Here is a 15294-nt window from a genome sequence, read left to right on the forward strand (position 1 = left end):
TCCCAGAGCACGGGAAGGGGGTCCAGGAGGGGGTTCCAGTCCCGGAGAAGGGGGTGCAGGGGGTCCCCATGCCCAGGAACGGAGGTTCAGGGGCTCCCGGGGTCAAGGAAAAGTGGGGGCTGGGGTCTCCGAGAGGGGGAGGGGCGGGAAAGGGGGTGCGGGGGGCTGAATATGGGGCTGCAGGGGGATCCCCATGCTGGATATGGGGGTACAGGGGGGTCCCGGTGTGTGAGGATGGAGGGTTTGGGACGGTTCCAGTCCCGGGTAAGGGGGTGCACGGGGGTCCTGGTGCAGCGGAATGGGGGTTCAGGGGGTCCCAGTGCTGCATAAGGGGATGCAGAGGGGTCCTGGTGCCCAGAAAATGGGGTTCGGAGGGGGTCCCTTCCTGGTCATCAGGGTTCAGGGGGGTCCCGCTGCCAGATAATGGCATGGTGGGGATCCGGTGCTGGGAAAGGGGGTGCAGGGGGGTTCCTGTTCACAGGAATGGGGGGCTTAGGGGGTCCTGGTGCAGCGGAATGGGGTTCAGGGGGGTTCCTTCCCATGTTCTGGGATTCAAGGGGTCCCGGTGTCTGAAAATGGGGGTTCAGGGAGGTTTCCGTGCCCGAGAATGGGGGTTCAGGGAGTTACATGTTCCAGATAAGGGGGTGCAGGGGTTTTCGGGGCTGGGGAAGGGGGTACAGGGAGGTCCCGGTGCCCCGAAATGAACGTCCAAGGGGGTCTCTGTGGCCCGGAAGGGGGCTTCGCTCGGAAATGGAAGTGCAGAGGTTCCCGGTGCCCAGGAATTGCGGTTCAGGGGGGTCCCGGTGCCGGGGGCAGCCCCCGCAGCTTGGGAGACGCGAAAGTGACCGGGAGAGCGCGGGGAGGGGACGGAGGAAATCCTGGGAATTCCCCTGAATCCTCCCTGGGACCACCCAGGACCCCCCCACAGGACGCGCAGGGGGTGGAGAACTGGGGGGACGCAGAGATTTGGGGTTCTGGGGGCGTCCAAAGGTCAGGAAGCGGAACCGGGAGAGCCGGGAATGGTCCAAGGTTCAAGGAGGGGGCTGGGAGAGGCGCGGTGGGGGATCCAGGGGGTCCCTGTGACCAGGAAAGGGGGTCCAGGGGTCCCTGGGGTTGAGGAGAGCGGGGTCTGGGAGCTGGGAAAGGCAGGAATGGGGGTCCAGGGGGTCCCCGGGTGACGGGAAAGGGGGGCTGGGGTGGGGAGAGGCGGGCGGATCCCGGGGACGTAGTCTGGGAGAAGTGAAAGATGGGAGGAAAAGGGGAATTCCAGGGAATTGGTCTTGTAATAAATGGAATTGATTCGTGCTGACTAAATTGTTACTATTATTAAAGTTATTATTAGAAGCAATCAAAAGAATTGCTGTTATGAGGCAGATGTACCCCTTTACAGATGTTACATGTTAAAATTAAGGTACAGGATGTAGTTTGGAAAGTAAGTGATGTCTCAAGGCTAAAATGGCCTTGAAATGGACAAAATTAGAGCGATTTTAGGCATTGAGGCTAAAAATCAGTAAATGTAAGACTAATTAGTAGGGTAACATAACACAACGCTTAGTACGCACACGCAAACCTGTAAGGTTATCCAAAGAACAACGAGGAAGAGGAGAAGCCTTCGCCAAAAGACCCCCAAAAGAAGACTGAAGACCCCCCAACAACAAGTGAAGTATGTGCCATAAAGAAAAGTGACGTAAAGTCAGAAAAATTGGAAATAGGAGGAAACTTACGGGAAACACTAATGAATATGTATAAGCATACAGTATATAAGTTTAGCTTGAAGTGCTTTGTTTTGTAAGTGAGGCAGGGTGAGAAGCCCTCCCCATACCCCGGTCGGTTTTGCTTATACTTTAATCATACTTAATTACTGGCAGATTATATATATAAATTCTTATAATTTGTAAAATTATTTTATTAAACTGTATTTATACCAAATCACTATTCAATTTACTAAATTGTATTCATGTTTAATTAAACTGCCATTAACCCAAGGGACCTAGTTGTCAAAATTCTGATTTCATTGATAACAACCGGTGAGGCGGCGGCGGAGCTCGGAGGCGGCCCCGGCCATCGCAGGTGGGAGCCGCGCTCGGTTCTGCGGGGGCTCGGGGCTCGCTGCGGGCCCGGGAGGGGGCGGCAGGGGGCTGTGGCGGGTGGCTTGTGCCGTGGCCGGCCCGTGTTGGCCCTGGGCTGAGGGCGCTGCGGGAGCGGCTGCCCGCGGTCTCCTTGCCGCTGGGGCCTCGGCAGGAGGCGGTGGCGGAGCAGCGCTGGCTCGTCCCGCTTCGTGTCGGGAGGCCGGAGGTGGCTGCGCTGGGCCCGGGGCGCTTCGCTGGCCGGGGCCACCTCCGAGCTCCGCCGCCGCCTCACCGGGCTCCGGCCGCTGCTGCCGCCGCTGCCGGGCCCGCACAGACGCTCCGGCAATGGCGGCTCTCCTGCCCCACGGCCGCCCTGGGGGCGCCAGCGGGGCCGGGCTTGTCCCCGCTCTGCCCAATCAGCGCGCGCCAGAACCACGAGTGACGGCAGAAACAGCCAATCGCAGCCAGCGGCGGGCTCTGCACACGGCACGGACTCGCCTGCCTTGGGCTGAGCTCCGCCATTTCTCGGCACCCTCGGCTGAGGAGCGGCCCCGGCGCTGGGCCCGGCCCGGGCAGGAGGCCAAGGAAGCGCCGCTGCGCTGAAGCGCCGGGAGCTCGGGGTGCCCGGGAGCTGAGGGCGCTGGGAGCTGGGGGTGAGTCCGGGATGGAGCAGGGCATGCCGGAGCGAGGCCAAAACTCTGTGACTCTCCTTCCTGCCCCGGGCGGGGAGCAGAACACAGAAGGAAAGGCTCGGGGGTCTGGATGAGGGTGGGGACAGTTCAATCCTTGGTCACGGGCACAGCACACCTGACTTGGGGAAATTAATTGAATTTATTATCAAACATGTCAGAACAAGAAAACGAGAAGTAAAGTGATTCCTACGGAAATCCATCTTCCCCCCAGCTGTCCCTCCTTCCCGGGCTTAACTTTCTGCCCCTGTCCGTCCCCCTCCCCGCCCAGAGGCACAGGGATGGGGGTCACAGTCAGGTCATGTCACTGCCTCCCCCTGAGGGCCAGGAATCCTTGTCCTGCTGCAGCCTGGGGTCCCTCCCAGGGGACAGAGTCCCTCAGGAGCAGGCTGCTCCAGCGGGGATCGCCAGGGGGATCCCCGAGTCCGGCCAGGAGCCACTTCCATGGCTCTGCAGGGGCTTCCCCCGGGCTCGGGGCCTCTCTCAGGCACCCCCTGCTCCGGCCCGGCCTCATTGCCCCCCTCACCCCCCCATGCAGCGAGTGCCCGGGCAGGGAGATGCACGATTTTCACGGGGCTGAATCTTGGAGTTTCTGAGCTTTATTGGGCTGAATGTTGGTGCTTTGTTTTTTTTATGGGAGCTGAATCTTACTATTTTGGGGGGATATCAGATTTTTGGTGTTTGGGAAGTTTTTGATCTGTCTTTGTTAGCATTCAGGAAAACACCTAATTGTAGATTGATTGTATGCAGGTGCTTTAATGAAGCGTATTGGAACTGGGGGTATCAGCAACGCAAATCGAGCTCCATCGTCTTTGTCCAAAGTGCACATATTTCTACAATTTCAGCTGTAGCAGTAATCACTGTAACAACCTTATCAATATTGTTTCATTAATATTGCTTCATTAACTTTATCGATATTGCTTCATGAGAGTTAGCTCATCCTTGTATGAACATGTACAAATCTTATCTCTGGGTGGGTATCTTGGAGACCCCAAGTACCAGTTCCCGTTACCGTAAACATTCCAGCTTGCTAGACCATCCCTAATACCCTTTTGGCCTGCCTCTACATGATTTTAAGAAGCATTTTCAGAAGCATTTAACACCATAGTAACATATTTCCCCCCTTTGAAAATATTTCACTTTACTATAGTAAGTGTAATGCTTTCACTATATGCAGTCCTTTTTCTGTGTTTATACTTGGTGTTCATCTTCGAATCCACAGTTGTAAGCGTTGTTACACTCTGGAGGACTTGGAGATGACAAATGCAGATGTGGATCTCTGTCCAGTGTCAGCGCCTTTATCGTCTTCTGGTCCCAGGATACTCTTTTCTTTATCTCTCCTTTCAGAACTGCACAGATTAACCAGATTGCTAAGAACACAATCAGTAGGATTATCAGACTCTCAAGAATAGATTTGATCCATGAGCTCACATTCCATCCTAACCCTTCAAAAATTTTATCTACCCAACTTGTGGTCAGATCTTCCCTCTCTTCCTGTGCTTCATTTTCTATTTGTTTTAACTGATTAATGTCGTGTTCTACATCTGCTGTTCCATTTGGGATGTGGATGCAGCAGTGATCAATTTGTCCTTTTAGGTACCCGCATACTCCGTGTTCTTTCAACAATAACATATCTAAAGCAAATCTGTTTTGCAGGGTCATTTTAGTTGTGGCTTGTAATTGTACATTTAGCTCTCTAAATCCCTCTTTGGTAACTCTTGCCAATCTTTCTACCTGGTCTGTAAGTTTGTACAACATCTTTCTAGTATTATAATTTGCTATTGGACCAAACAAGGATTCCAGAGCCCACTCAAATTTTACACTACTGGAGGGTTCCTGCCATCTTTCTTCATCTTCAGCTTTGTTTTCCTGAACTTCTCGTCTTGTCCTTATTTGCAGAAGTTCATGTTCTCCCTTGAGTGGGGATCTTTTCCAAATTGGGCATAAGGTGGGGAGGCCTAAAGTAATCTCTTTTACTTTTTCACCTACAGGCAGATGTGTTGTCCAGCTGCCATCACTTGCTGCCCATCCAAATTGGCCTGGACTCTGAATTGTACTTGTGCTACATATTACCTTTTGGATCACTTGTCCTATCTTGTCATTTATTTCACCTTGTTTATGTTTGATTCCTCTGCAGGCACATCCAATTTGCAGAGCTTCCACTAGCAGTGGCATTTGTTTTATTTCTCCATCATCAGAAGTACAGTCCTAAGTTTTGTTCCATACTCACCAATTCACTTTGTCTGCCTCCATTCTACTACTGGTTGCAGTGTTCCATATCCCTGGATCTGTTTCATTTTCAGAGCCTTCCCACTTAATGCACCAAGGGCTATCTGCCATAGATTGGAATTTCTGAAGCACACTCATTGACCATGCACTGTCCCAAGCTTCAGCCCGATCTTTTCCTTCCTGTCCTTCACACTTCCACTTTGATACTGGAATCTTTTCTTTAATGACCTTTGCTATCTTTTCATAACACCATCCATAATTCCCTAATCCCCCATACCAGCCTAGTTTTGGTTCATACTTTCCTCCATTTTCATGACAATCCCATATAGATGAATACTTTGGCTTCACAGCATTTTCAAACACTGTCTTATTTTGGTACTCGTAATCTATTTGCAATACACAGCTCACATTTTCATTTTTATTCTTCTGTATTTCAGGTAATTTTGATGTTACAATTCCCCAATTTATTGGGTCTCCTGCTGCCTTTGGTATTGGCAGACAGGCAGTTATTTTCCTGGTGTTCTGCATGTTGGCAAAATCTTTAATTAATCCAATCATCCCATTTTCTGTCTGAATAGTCTTAGAGACTTTTATCACTTGTGTTTCTGGCTGCAGCCCCACATCCCTCTTCATTCTAAAATGAAGAGTTGTCAGCTGATCCTTTTGCATTTCACATCCCAAAATAACATTGATTCCAACTGATGGCACTAAAGGCCATAAAATAATCACCATTACAGTCACTAGCAACCTAGATATTTGAAACAATCAAACCTGCTTTATCTGCAGCTTTGTTGGCCCTACAGTTTGTGCAGTCCACAGTGCAGGGGAAACCTTCTTCACTCTGGTGTAATGTATGCAGAGATCCAGTCCAGCTCCTTTGACTGCTGTCAAGGTAGTTAACAGTACCTGATAGGGTCCATTCCACCTTTCTTTTAATGGTTCTTCTTTCCAGCTTTTAACGTACACTTCATCTCCTGAGGGGATGTCATGAACTGGATTCTCAAGAGTCAGCGGCCTGTTCCACACAAGGGTGCTCTGAAGTCGAGCTCGAGCTTTTCCAAGAGACAGAACATAATTATACACCTCTTGCTTCCCTGTAACATGTACATTTGGATCAGGTTCAGGGCATTCATATGGTTTCCCATCCAATATCTCATAAGGACTGACTGACATCCTGCTTCTAGGCTTTATCCGAATCCTCAGCAGTGCTATTGGTAAAGCTTGTGGCTACTGCAATTTAGCCTCTTGGCATATTTTGCTGATTTGCCTCTTCAATGTCTGATTCATCCTCTCTACCTGTCCACTGGATTGGGGTCTCCATGGTGTATGGAGATGCCAAGCTATTCCCAGTAACCTACTCACCTCCCTCACTACTGTGGCTGTGAAATGTGGGCCCCTATCTGATGATATTCCTAGAGGCACCCCAAATCTTGGAATGATTTCTTGCAGTAACCACTTGACTGTGTCCTTTGCTTGATTTGTGCAACAGGGAAGAGCTTCTGGCCATCCTGAAAATGTGTCAACCCCTACCAGTAGATATTTGTATCCTCGAGTTCTGGGTAATTCTACAAAAACTACTTGCCAATAATCTCCTGGTTCTACTCCTACCCGAATTTTCCCGAATTGTGCCTGTCGTCTAGCCACTGGATTGTTCTTTAAGCAAATTTCACATTTTGACATTACTGATTTTGCCATTGTTAACATCCGTTCTGAAATTAAATTTGGTTTTAACAATTTCACCAATGTCTCTGCACTCCAATGACATTTGTTATGTTTAATTTGTAGAACTTCTCTCATTATCAAGGGGGGTACCACTACTTGTCCCTGTGTAGTCACATACCACCCTTCTGAATTCTTCTGTGCATTCGGTGAGCGTCCCAATTTCTCATCTTCTTTTGAATATTTTGGTTCTGGGGGTAAATTGAATTGAGATACATTAGTTTTTAAAGGTATCAATGCCATTGCAGTTTGCACTTCTCGAGCAGCTTGTTGGGCTGTCCAGTCTGCTTTCCGATTTCCCTCATGAATTTTGGAGTTTCCTGATTGTTGAGCTTTATAGTGCATGATTGCTACTTGCTCCAGCTTTTGTACTGCTTTTATTAATTGCAGGACTGCATCTTGATGTTTAATGTGTGTGCCTTGAGAAGACAGCAGTCCTCTTTCTTTCCACAGTGCTCTCTGTACATGCACTACTCCAAAAGCATACTTTGAGCCAGTCCATATGTTTACCCTTTTCCCTTCGCTTAATTCTAGTGTTCTGGTTAAGGCAACCAGTTCTGCCCTCTGGGCTGATGGATTTGGTGATAATGCTTTTGCCTCCACTATTGTACTGACCGTTGTTGCCTGGGGGTCCCAGAGCATCTTCCTCTCTGCCTCCTCCTCCTCCTCCATTTGTCTAACGCTTGGGCATGAGAAGTCTGGCTTGGGGGGAAAAACAAGGGGTGACCACCTAGGATTCAGGCTTCCTCCTGCCCAAGTCCTTCTCTAGAAGTCATCAGGTGTCTTGTGTCCATGAAAATCTCTAAAGCATCAGGACTGAGAGGAAAAAATCCCTTCTGAGGTTCCCCTTCTCTGGGGTCCCCACTTTGGTGTCCCAGGGCTTCCCCCTCTGCAGGCTCATCCCTTGTCCAGGCTGCCCCTTCTCCAGGCTCCCCTCACTCCCGGCTCTCGGGGTCCCCCCTCTCCAGGCCCCCATTTCAGGCTCCGGCACTCCCGGGGCTCCCCCCTTTTCGCTGCTCCCCTCCCTGCCGGTACCGGGCATCTCAGATCAGCTTTGGAGTCCTGCAAGATCCAAACATCGCTCTGTCCGCCCTGCCCGTGCCCAGAAAAAGAAACAGGGAGCCCCTAAGATGCTTCGAGTGAGCTCCAGATATCCCTTCCCCTTCAAACAAATCCTGCCAGGACGGCCCAAGACCTTCGGGGCGAGGTTCCTGTCCCTGGTGAGCTGCGGGATGCGGGGCCCGATGCTCCCGGCGCGAAGGGGCTGCAGATCCAGAGAGCGATGGACGCACGTGGGGCCTCCTCTGCTGCTCCTCTTGCAGTTCCTGCTCCTCCTCTGCCCCTCCTCTTCCTCCCGCTCCTCCTCCTTCCCCTCCTTCCCCTCCTCCTCCATTTCTCGGCTGCTGGCGAGGAGCTCTGGGGTGAGCGGAGCGGGGCCGGGAGGCGGTGGGAAAGGGCTGGGAGAGGGGGATGAGGGGAGCTGGGACAGGGGGAGAGGGGTTCTCAAGGAGGGGCTGCCAGTTAAGCCCAGGAGCCCCAAATCCCCTCGGTGTCCTGCCAGCCCCTGCCGGCGCTGTGGGGGCCGGGCCGTGCCCCAGTGCCGGCTCAGGGGGTGCTCCAGGCTGACGTGCTCCACCTGGCAGCTGGAGCTGAGCCCGCATTGCCGGGGGCGGTTTCCAGCAGCACCAGGAGCTGCTGGCTCCAGTCCCCGCTGGGGAGCACGGCAGTGGCCAGCACGTGGCCCGAGAGCTGCTGCTGGCCCTGGGAGCAGCTCAGCTGGATGTGGGCAGGGGAGAAATCCATCAGGGAGCAGAGCAGGTGGCCAGGGCCGGGCTGGGAGCTGGAGGGCACCAGCGAGATGGACACGCTGGGATGGGCAGGGGGCTTGGGGACCCCCCAATGCGGATCTTCCTCCCCACAAGCCGCAGGGAATCGCTCCAGGGATCGAGTGCTGTGGGAAGGGGAACCACGTTTCTTTCATCCCAAGCCCACCTTTCCCTCTCCTCTCTCCCCCTTTCTCATCGTTCCCGCAATCCATTGACCCCTCTCAATGCAATTTGGGTTTCCCAGCACCCTCCCCCACGCTTTGGGGGTCCCAGCCATCTCTTTTTCCCACTCTTGCCCCTTCCCAATCGTCCCTCCAATCTCAAACCCCCTCCCCCGTGCTTGGATTTGGGGGTTCCAGGCCCCTCCTGCTCAGTCTGGGGGTCCCATCCCCCCTTTCACTCAGTTTGGGGAGATCCTAGCAGATTTTTTTCTGGGAGGAATCCCTGAGTTACAGGATTTTTGGGGTGTAGGTTTGAAGGGGGACAGCTCTGTCTGGCATTAGTTTAATCCATGGTCTGCCAGGGAACCACAAAAACGTTTCCCATTTCCATCCTTTCCTCATTTGGACTGGTTCATGATGTTATAAATGCAAAGGCAAATTTGGGTTAAATAAAAGAACAATTTATTATAAAACAATTTTTATAAAAAATAAACAATGAGGAAAAACCACAATAAAACAAACAGCGCAGCGCTGGGTGGACAGGGGTCTATACCCAAAGGTATAGGTGTTCCCAAATCCACGAAGGAGGGTAGACTGTCCGGGGTTTTTATAGGGATTTTGTGCCTTGAGGCCAAATTCCAGGCAGGCACCATTCACCAAGGGTCCTTGATTGTTGGATGAATTGATTTCCTGGCGTTGGAGAATAGAGTCAAATAGACGTCCGGACAGAGTCTCCTCATATGTAAAGAAGTTCTGGGTGTTCCTTGATTTCATTTTGGTTCAGGCCATCTGGATGGGATGGTTGGATCCGGGTTGGAGCTGATGGATATCTCGGCTGGACTTTTTCCCTTTGTCTGCCTGATTGCTTCCCCAACGGTGGCCTGCAAGGCGGGGTGTTCAGGTCCGGTGATGAGTATCTCGTCGGAGCCTTTCCCTGTCAGCCTGATGGTTCATGTCCTGTTTGCATCTTCAGTTGGGGTTTGCAGGAAGGGGTGCCCAGGTGCGGTGTGGAGTTGATAGCCATCTCGGCCTGGCTCCTTTCTTTGTTTAGCTTAATCATTCGTGTCCTGCTTTTTCTTTCAGGCTGATGAACGTCCTAGGGTCGTTACCACCTGAATGGGTAGTTACTGCTGGGTTTGGGGAAATTCTTCGGCCACACTATATTTTATATACTTTTTACATTGTTATAAATCTAGTTATATACTTATTTATTTTTTCACGAATTTTTATCCAAGGTTACATTTATCACAACTGGGAGGGAGTTTGAGATAGACTGGTTTAAACTGGGGACTGGATTGAGGTGCTTAGGATGGCTGGGAAGGGGTTTGAAGGATGTTGGGGAGGGTGGGATGAGGTTCTGGGGATCCTGGTGGACCCTGGGAGGGAGTTTGGGGGTGCTGGGTGTCACTGGGAGGGATTTGAGTGAGCCTGGAGGAGCTGGCAGGAGATTGGGGATTGGAAAGCAGGGATTGGGATGAGGCTGGTTGTGCTGGGAAGAGACTGGGAGGAGTCTTGATGAGTCCTGGTGGGGCTGGGAAGGGACTGGGAGAGGGTTTGAGGGTCCAGGGGTAGTGGGGAGAAATTGGGAGGGGGCTGTGGGATCCTGAGAGGAACAGGAGGGGCTCTGGTGAGTCCTGGGGAGAGACTGGCAGTGATTTACCAAAATAGCAATATTGATCTGGTATCAGCATCAATCTGTTAATGGACAAAAAAACCTCTCCAACAGTTTAAAGTTACAAAGTGAATGTTTAATCACAGCACTGGGCGAGTGCGGGAGTCACCCCTTAATATGCACTGCAAGTTGACAAAAGATTCCAGTGTCTGTTTATTTACAAAAGTCTTAAATATCCAAAATACTAATACATATTCACAATGCTAACATCTCCCATTCCCCACTTTGGATTAAAATTCACAGCAATGAGTTTAAAAAGTCATTATGCCTGTGTGGTGGGCTCCCTAATTTGAGGAGGGGGTCATTTTGGCGAGGAGGGGTCATCAAGAGATGAAGGAAAACCGCTCTTCCTCACTCTCACCTTTCCACCTTTACAATGGGTGACATTACAAATGACATTTGACACAACTCCAGTTTCCTCCCTTGTGACTTTGAAATGGGTTTCCAGATGTAAGGTCTGTGATCTTTCTGAACCCGTTTATCAGTTTCTCTTTTCTCATTATAAGCACATTCAAACAAACATACAATGAAAAGTAATTTTTTACCTAAGTCTGAGATTGATTATCTCAAATCCTGCTTCTGCCTTCATCATTAACTCTAACTAGTTCCAGCAAAACCTATCTCTAACTAAGATTTCCAATTTTTATAAAATACCTAATTTTTTAAAATTAGTGACTCCAAAGGAGGTTTCAGAGGGTCCTGGGTTGGCTGCGAGAGATTGGGAGGGTCCTTGGAGGGGCTTGGCGTGTCTGTGAGAGGTTTTGGGGATCCTGACCTCTGCAGATGCCCCAGGAATGCTGTCAGACGCTGCCCACAGCAAGATGCTGACGGGGATTGGAGTCTCCGTGTTAGGCTTCGTCTTCCTGGCACTGGGGCTCGGCTTCTGCCTGTGCAGGAAGGTGAGGGGGGGTCCCAGGGGGTCGTGTCCTCCCCCCCCACAGAGCGTGTGTGCTCCCCTTGGGCCCCCCATGACTGGTGTCACCCCCTTTTCTCTGCCCACAGAGCTCCTGAGGCAAAAGGTTCTCAAGGATTTAAAGTCAACATTTCCCATTGTCATTCTGTATCCTGTTGGATTTTCATTCCCCTGCTTTCATCCAGGTACCTACAAGGAGCCAGGAAGATGTGGAGCCTCCCAGCCAGGTGTCTTCCCAACACGGATCACCAGGACCACGGATCACCAGGGCTCTGCCCAACGGGGGTCACTGGGGATCATCCAACGCCGATCCTCCCATGGGGGATGGAGCTGGAGCAGCGCACGAAGCTCTTCCCGCACTCGGGGCACTTGCAGGGCTTCCCTTAGTGGTGCCTCCGTTGGTGTTTGGTCAAGTCAGAGCTCTGTGAGAAGCTCTTCCCACACTGGGGACACTCGTAGGGCCTCTCCCCAGTGTGGATGCGCTGATGGATGGTGAGGGTGGAGTTGTGCTTGAAGCCCTTCCCGCAGTCGGGGCAGCGGAAGGGCCTCTCGTCTGTGTGAATCCGCTCATGTAGGAGGACATCGGAGCTGGTTCGAAACCTCTTCCCACACTGGGGACACTCATAGGGCCTCTCCCCAGTGTGGATGCGCTGGTGTGCCCTCAGGGCAGCGCTCCACCCAAAGCTCTTCCCACATTCCAAACAGGTGTAGGGCCGTTCCCCCGTGTGGATCACCTGGTGTGTCATCAGGTGAGAGATATCTCTGAAGCTCTTCCCACATTCCCCACACTCATAGGGCTGTTTCCCAGTGTGGATCCTCTGGTGTTTCCAAAGGCTGGAGCTCTGGTTGAAGCTCTTCCCACATTCCCCACACTCGTAGGGCTTTTCCCCAGTATGAATCACCTGGTGCCGGAACAGGAAGGACCTGTAGCTGAAGCTCTTCCCACATTCCAAGCACCTGTGGGGCTTCTCCCCCAGCTCTGAGCTGCGGCTGAATCTCTGGCCATGTTCCTGGCACAGGGGGGATCTTTCCTCCTCGCAGCTCCCTGGGCTGGGTTTGCAGCCCCTCCTTGTGCGGGATCTCTGGGGCTTTTCCTTCTCCTCCATCTGGCAACGGTGCGGGAATGAAAATCCTGGGTGGGGAAAAAATAAAAGCACAGTGCTTTGGGCTGGGGGTTCCTCCTTGCCCAAGTTCATCCCAGGAAGTCATTGGGCATCTTGTGTCTGCAAGAGCCTACTACACACCAAGATTCAGCACAAACATCCTCCAAACATAAAAACAGTGATCAAAAACTACCCAGACCCGAAAGTCAGGCAAACCTCCTCCAGAATAAAAAGATTCAGGCCCTGCAAGAAAACAAGGCACCAACATTTAGCCCAATAAAACTCAGAAACACCAAGATTCAGCCCGGTGAAAATCATGGATCCCCCTCCCCGGTCACCTGCTGACTGTGGGCAGGCAAACACTCCTGGGACTGCACACACAGGCAGGGAGAGAACCTTGTGCTGCTTCCTCTTCCTGCTCCTCTTCCTCATGTGTCCCTACTCTTCCTCACACTCCTCTTCCTCCTACTATTTCTCCTCCTGCACAATCCCACCTTCTCCTCCCACGTGCATCCTTTGACCATTCCGGTCTTCAACCCTGCTTCTCCTTCCCTTCTCCTCCTGCCCCCAGGCCCAGCACCCACTGCCGCCTCCCTCTTCCCCCCCAGTCCCACAGCATCCCACCGCAGGGGCACGGATGGAGCTGGGCCAGCTCGGCCTGGGGCAGCGCTGGGCTCTCGGCCGCTTCCGCCCGCACTCGCTCCCCACTGCAGCCGCTCCCGCCACCACAGCGCGGGGGGGCCCCGGCTTGGCGCCCCCCCCTCCCACCTCCCCAAATTCCCCTCAAGGGGGGCGCCAAGGCCCGGGGGGGAGGGGCGCAGCTGGGCTCCAGCTGGGCAACGCTGGCAGCTGCGGCTCTGCCTGGACACTGATGAGTCATCAGCGCCGCGCGCTCTGATTGGCTCAGCCCTGCCTGAGCCCTGCGCCTGCACCAAGGGGGGACACCCTGCTCCAGGGGGGATGGCCCCAAAACGGGGGAACCCCAGCAAAGGAAGAACAACAAAGGCTCTTTACAAACTGATCCTGTCAACCTCATTGCACATAGGGCCAGGGACATAAGGAAGTGACAGGAGGAGCCATCAGCTGCACAAAATGTTATTAATTGATGACACAGACTGCTGCTCAGCCAAGGTCCTGCTAAATTCATCAACTTCCAGAAGAACAACAAAGACTTAACACAGCCATCAATATCCTTAGCTATACAAAAGTGGGGTGCATATTAAGGGGGTATGTAGAAGGTGCATTGGGAAGTCTGTACCTCTCCAGTACTTCAGCCAATGGGGAAAGGGAGAGGGAGATGTGACCAAGAAAATTAGGATGAAAAGGAGGCTGCGTCCTCCAGCAATTGGAGAAATCTCATTAGAAATGTCCCATGGCCTCATCCACTTTCTTATGAATGAAATTACTTTGACAGGACTCCTCTGTCTTCCTTGTGGACAGAAACCTCTGGGGATGTCAATTTTTCCACACACCTTGGGGCTCCTCCGCAATTCCTTCCACCGTCCGGGCCGGCGGGCAGTGAGTGCAGCTGAAGGTGCCTCACCCAGTTTGGGGGATCGGCTCCCTCGGCTGGCGGCGGCACCGGGGATTGATTGGGTACCCGAGAGTGAGCAGGAGACAGACGAGGGACGGATCAGGGGGGCTCTCAAGAGTCGGCAGGGAGAGAGCACTGAAAATCTCAGCAGTGACTCCAGTGGCATCTTCGGGGAGTAAACATGGCAGGGCACCCAGGGAGGGGACAAAAGGGAAAGCCACAATGGGGTCCCAGCAAAAGGGATGAGGATCCCAAAATATCTCTCAAGGGTCACTTGGGAGCATGTGGAGGTCGTTTGCACATTCTCCCAGAGGGAATTAAGGACATGGACACCCAGGGGGGCAAGAAGGGAAGTCCAGAAGGGATTTAGACAACAGGGGATGGATGATGTTGGTGTGCTGGAAGGGATTGGCTGAAGGGGAGTGTGCAGGAATGTGCTTAAGGGAAGAAGCAGCAGGAGGAATCTATGGGGTAAGAAATACAATGATAGAAAAGAGGAAAAAGAGAAAAACACTGAGGATTGGGATGTTTTTCAGAAGGGTCTTATCATCAGATCCTTTGTATCCCAGTTTTTAGGACAGGAAAAGAAGGAGGTCAGGATTTCAGGGGGTTTCTCTGAGCTGGGAGCGGCAGGAGCGGGCGCAGAGCTGCGGCACCGGGAGCACGGGCTGGGGGCCTGTGGGGAGCTGTGGGGCCGGGCCGGGGCTGTGGGGCAGCCGGGGCTCAGCGCCGGGCGCTGCCTGAGCCCAGCACCCCCCGGGCAGGGCCGGCAGTGGCCCCCGGCCCCCAGGAGGCTGCGGGACGCCCCGGCCGCTGCCCGGCCCCGTGGAGCTGCCGGCCCTGCCCGCCGGGGGGGCCGCCTTTGGACACTGCGGCAGGACAGGGACCGGCTCTGGGATACGGGCTGGGGAGGGGAGCCTCAGCACAGCGAGCACGAGGAAGGAACAGCTCAGAAATGGGCATTAGACCTGCAAGGATCCAGATGATCTTTTAAGAATTTCCCGGTGGGTCCCTGGAGAAAGGAAGGATTTTGCAGAAAGCTCAGCAGCTGCCACAGGATGAGCACCCCCAGGCACTGAGGGGGGCTGCAGCAGGGCCAGAAGAAGCCCCTGCAGCACTTGCTCACAAAGGCTCAGCAGCTGAATGCAGCAAGGGATGAGCAAAAGGCCAAGCTGAAGGCAAAGGCCATGGCACAGTTCCTACAGCCCCTGAGGGATCAAGCCCAGGGCCCAAGGGGGCCCCAGCACCCAGGGGACACCCTCGGCCACAAGCACCTGGCACAGGCATTGCCCTCCTGGCCAGGGGACAGCCCACCCAAACAGCCCCTGGCAAGGAATCAGCCTTCCAGCTGCAGGGCACAAGGACACTGCAAGCACAGA

General features: G+C 53.0%; 1 protein-coding gene and 1 pseudogene across 1 annotated transcript in view; one reads left to right on the forward strand and one right to left on the reverse strand.

The window, feature by feature from the left end:
* The window catches only part of LOC148182324 (serine/threonine-protein kinase PAK 3-like), a 226917-nt gene that overhangs the window by 186936 nt on the left and 24687 nt on the right, over nucleotides 1–15294 (forward strand). The gene's annotated exons all lie outside the window — the stretch shown is intronic.
* On the reverse strand, nucleotides 11408–12463 carry LOC148182326 (uncharacterized; annotated as a pseudogene).

This window comes from Pseudopodoces humilis, chromosome 33 (assembly GCF_049639895.1).
Source record: "Pseudopodoces humilis isolate 2021_Gansu_Grassland_sample_001 chromosome 33, ASM4963989v1, whole genome shotgun sequence".
Classification (NCBI taxonomy): Eukaryota; Metazoa; Chordata; class Aves; order Passeriformes; family Paridae; genus Pseudopodoces; species Pseudopodoces humilis.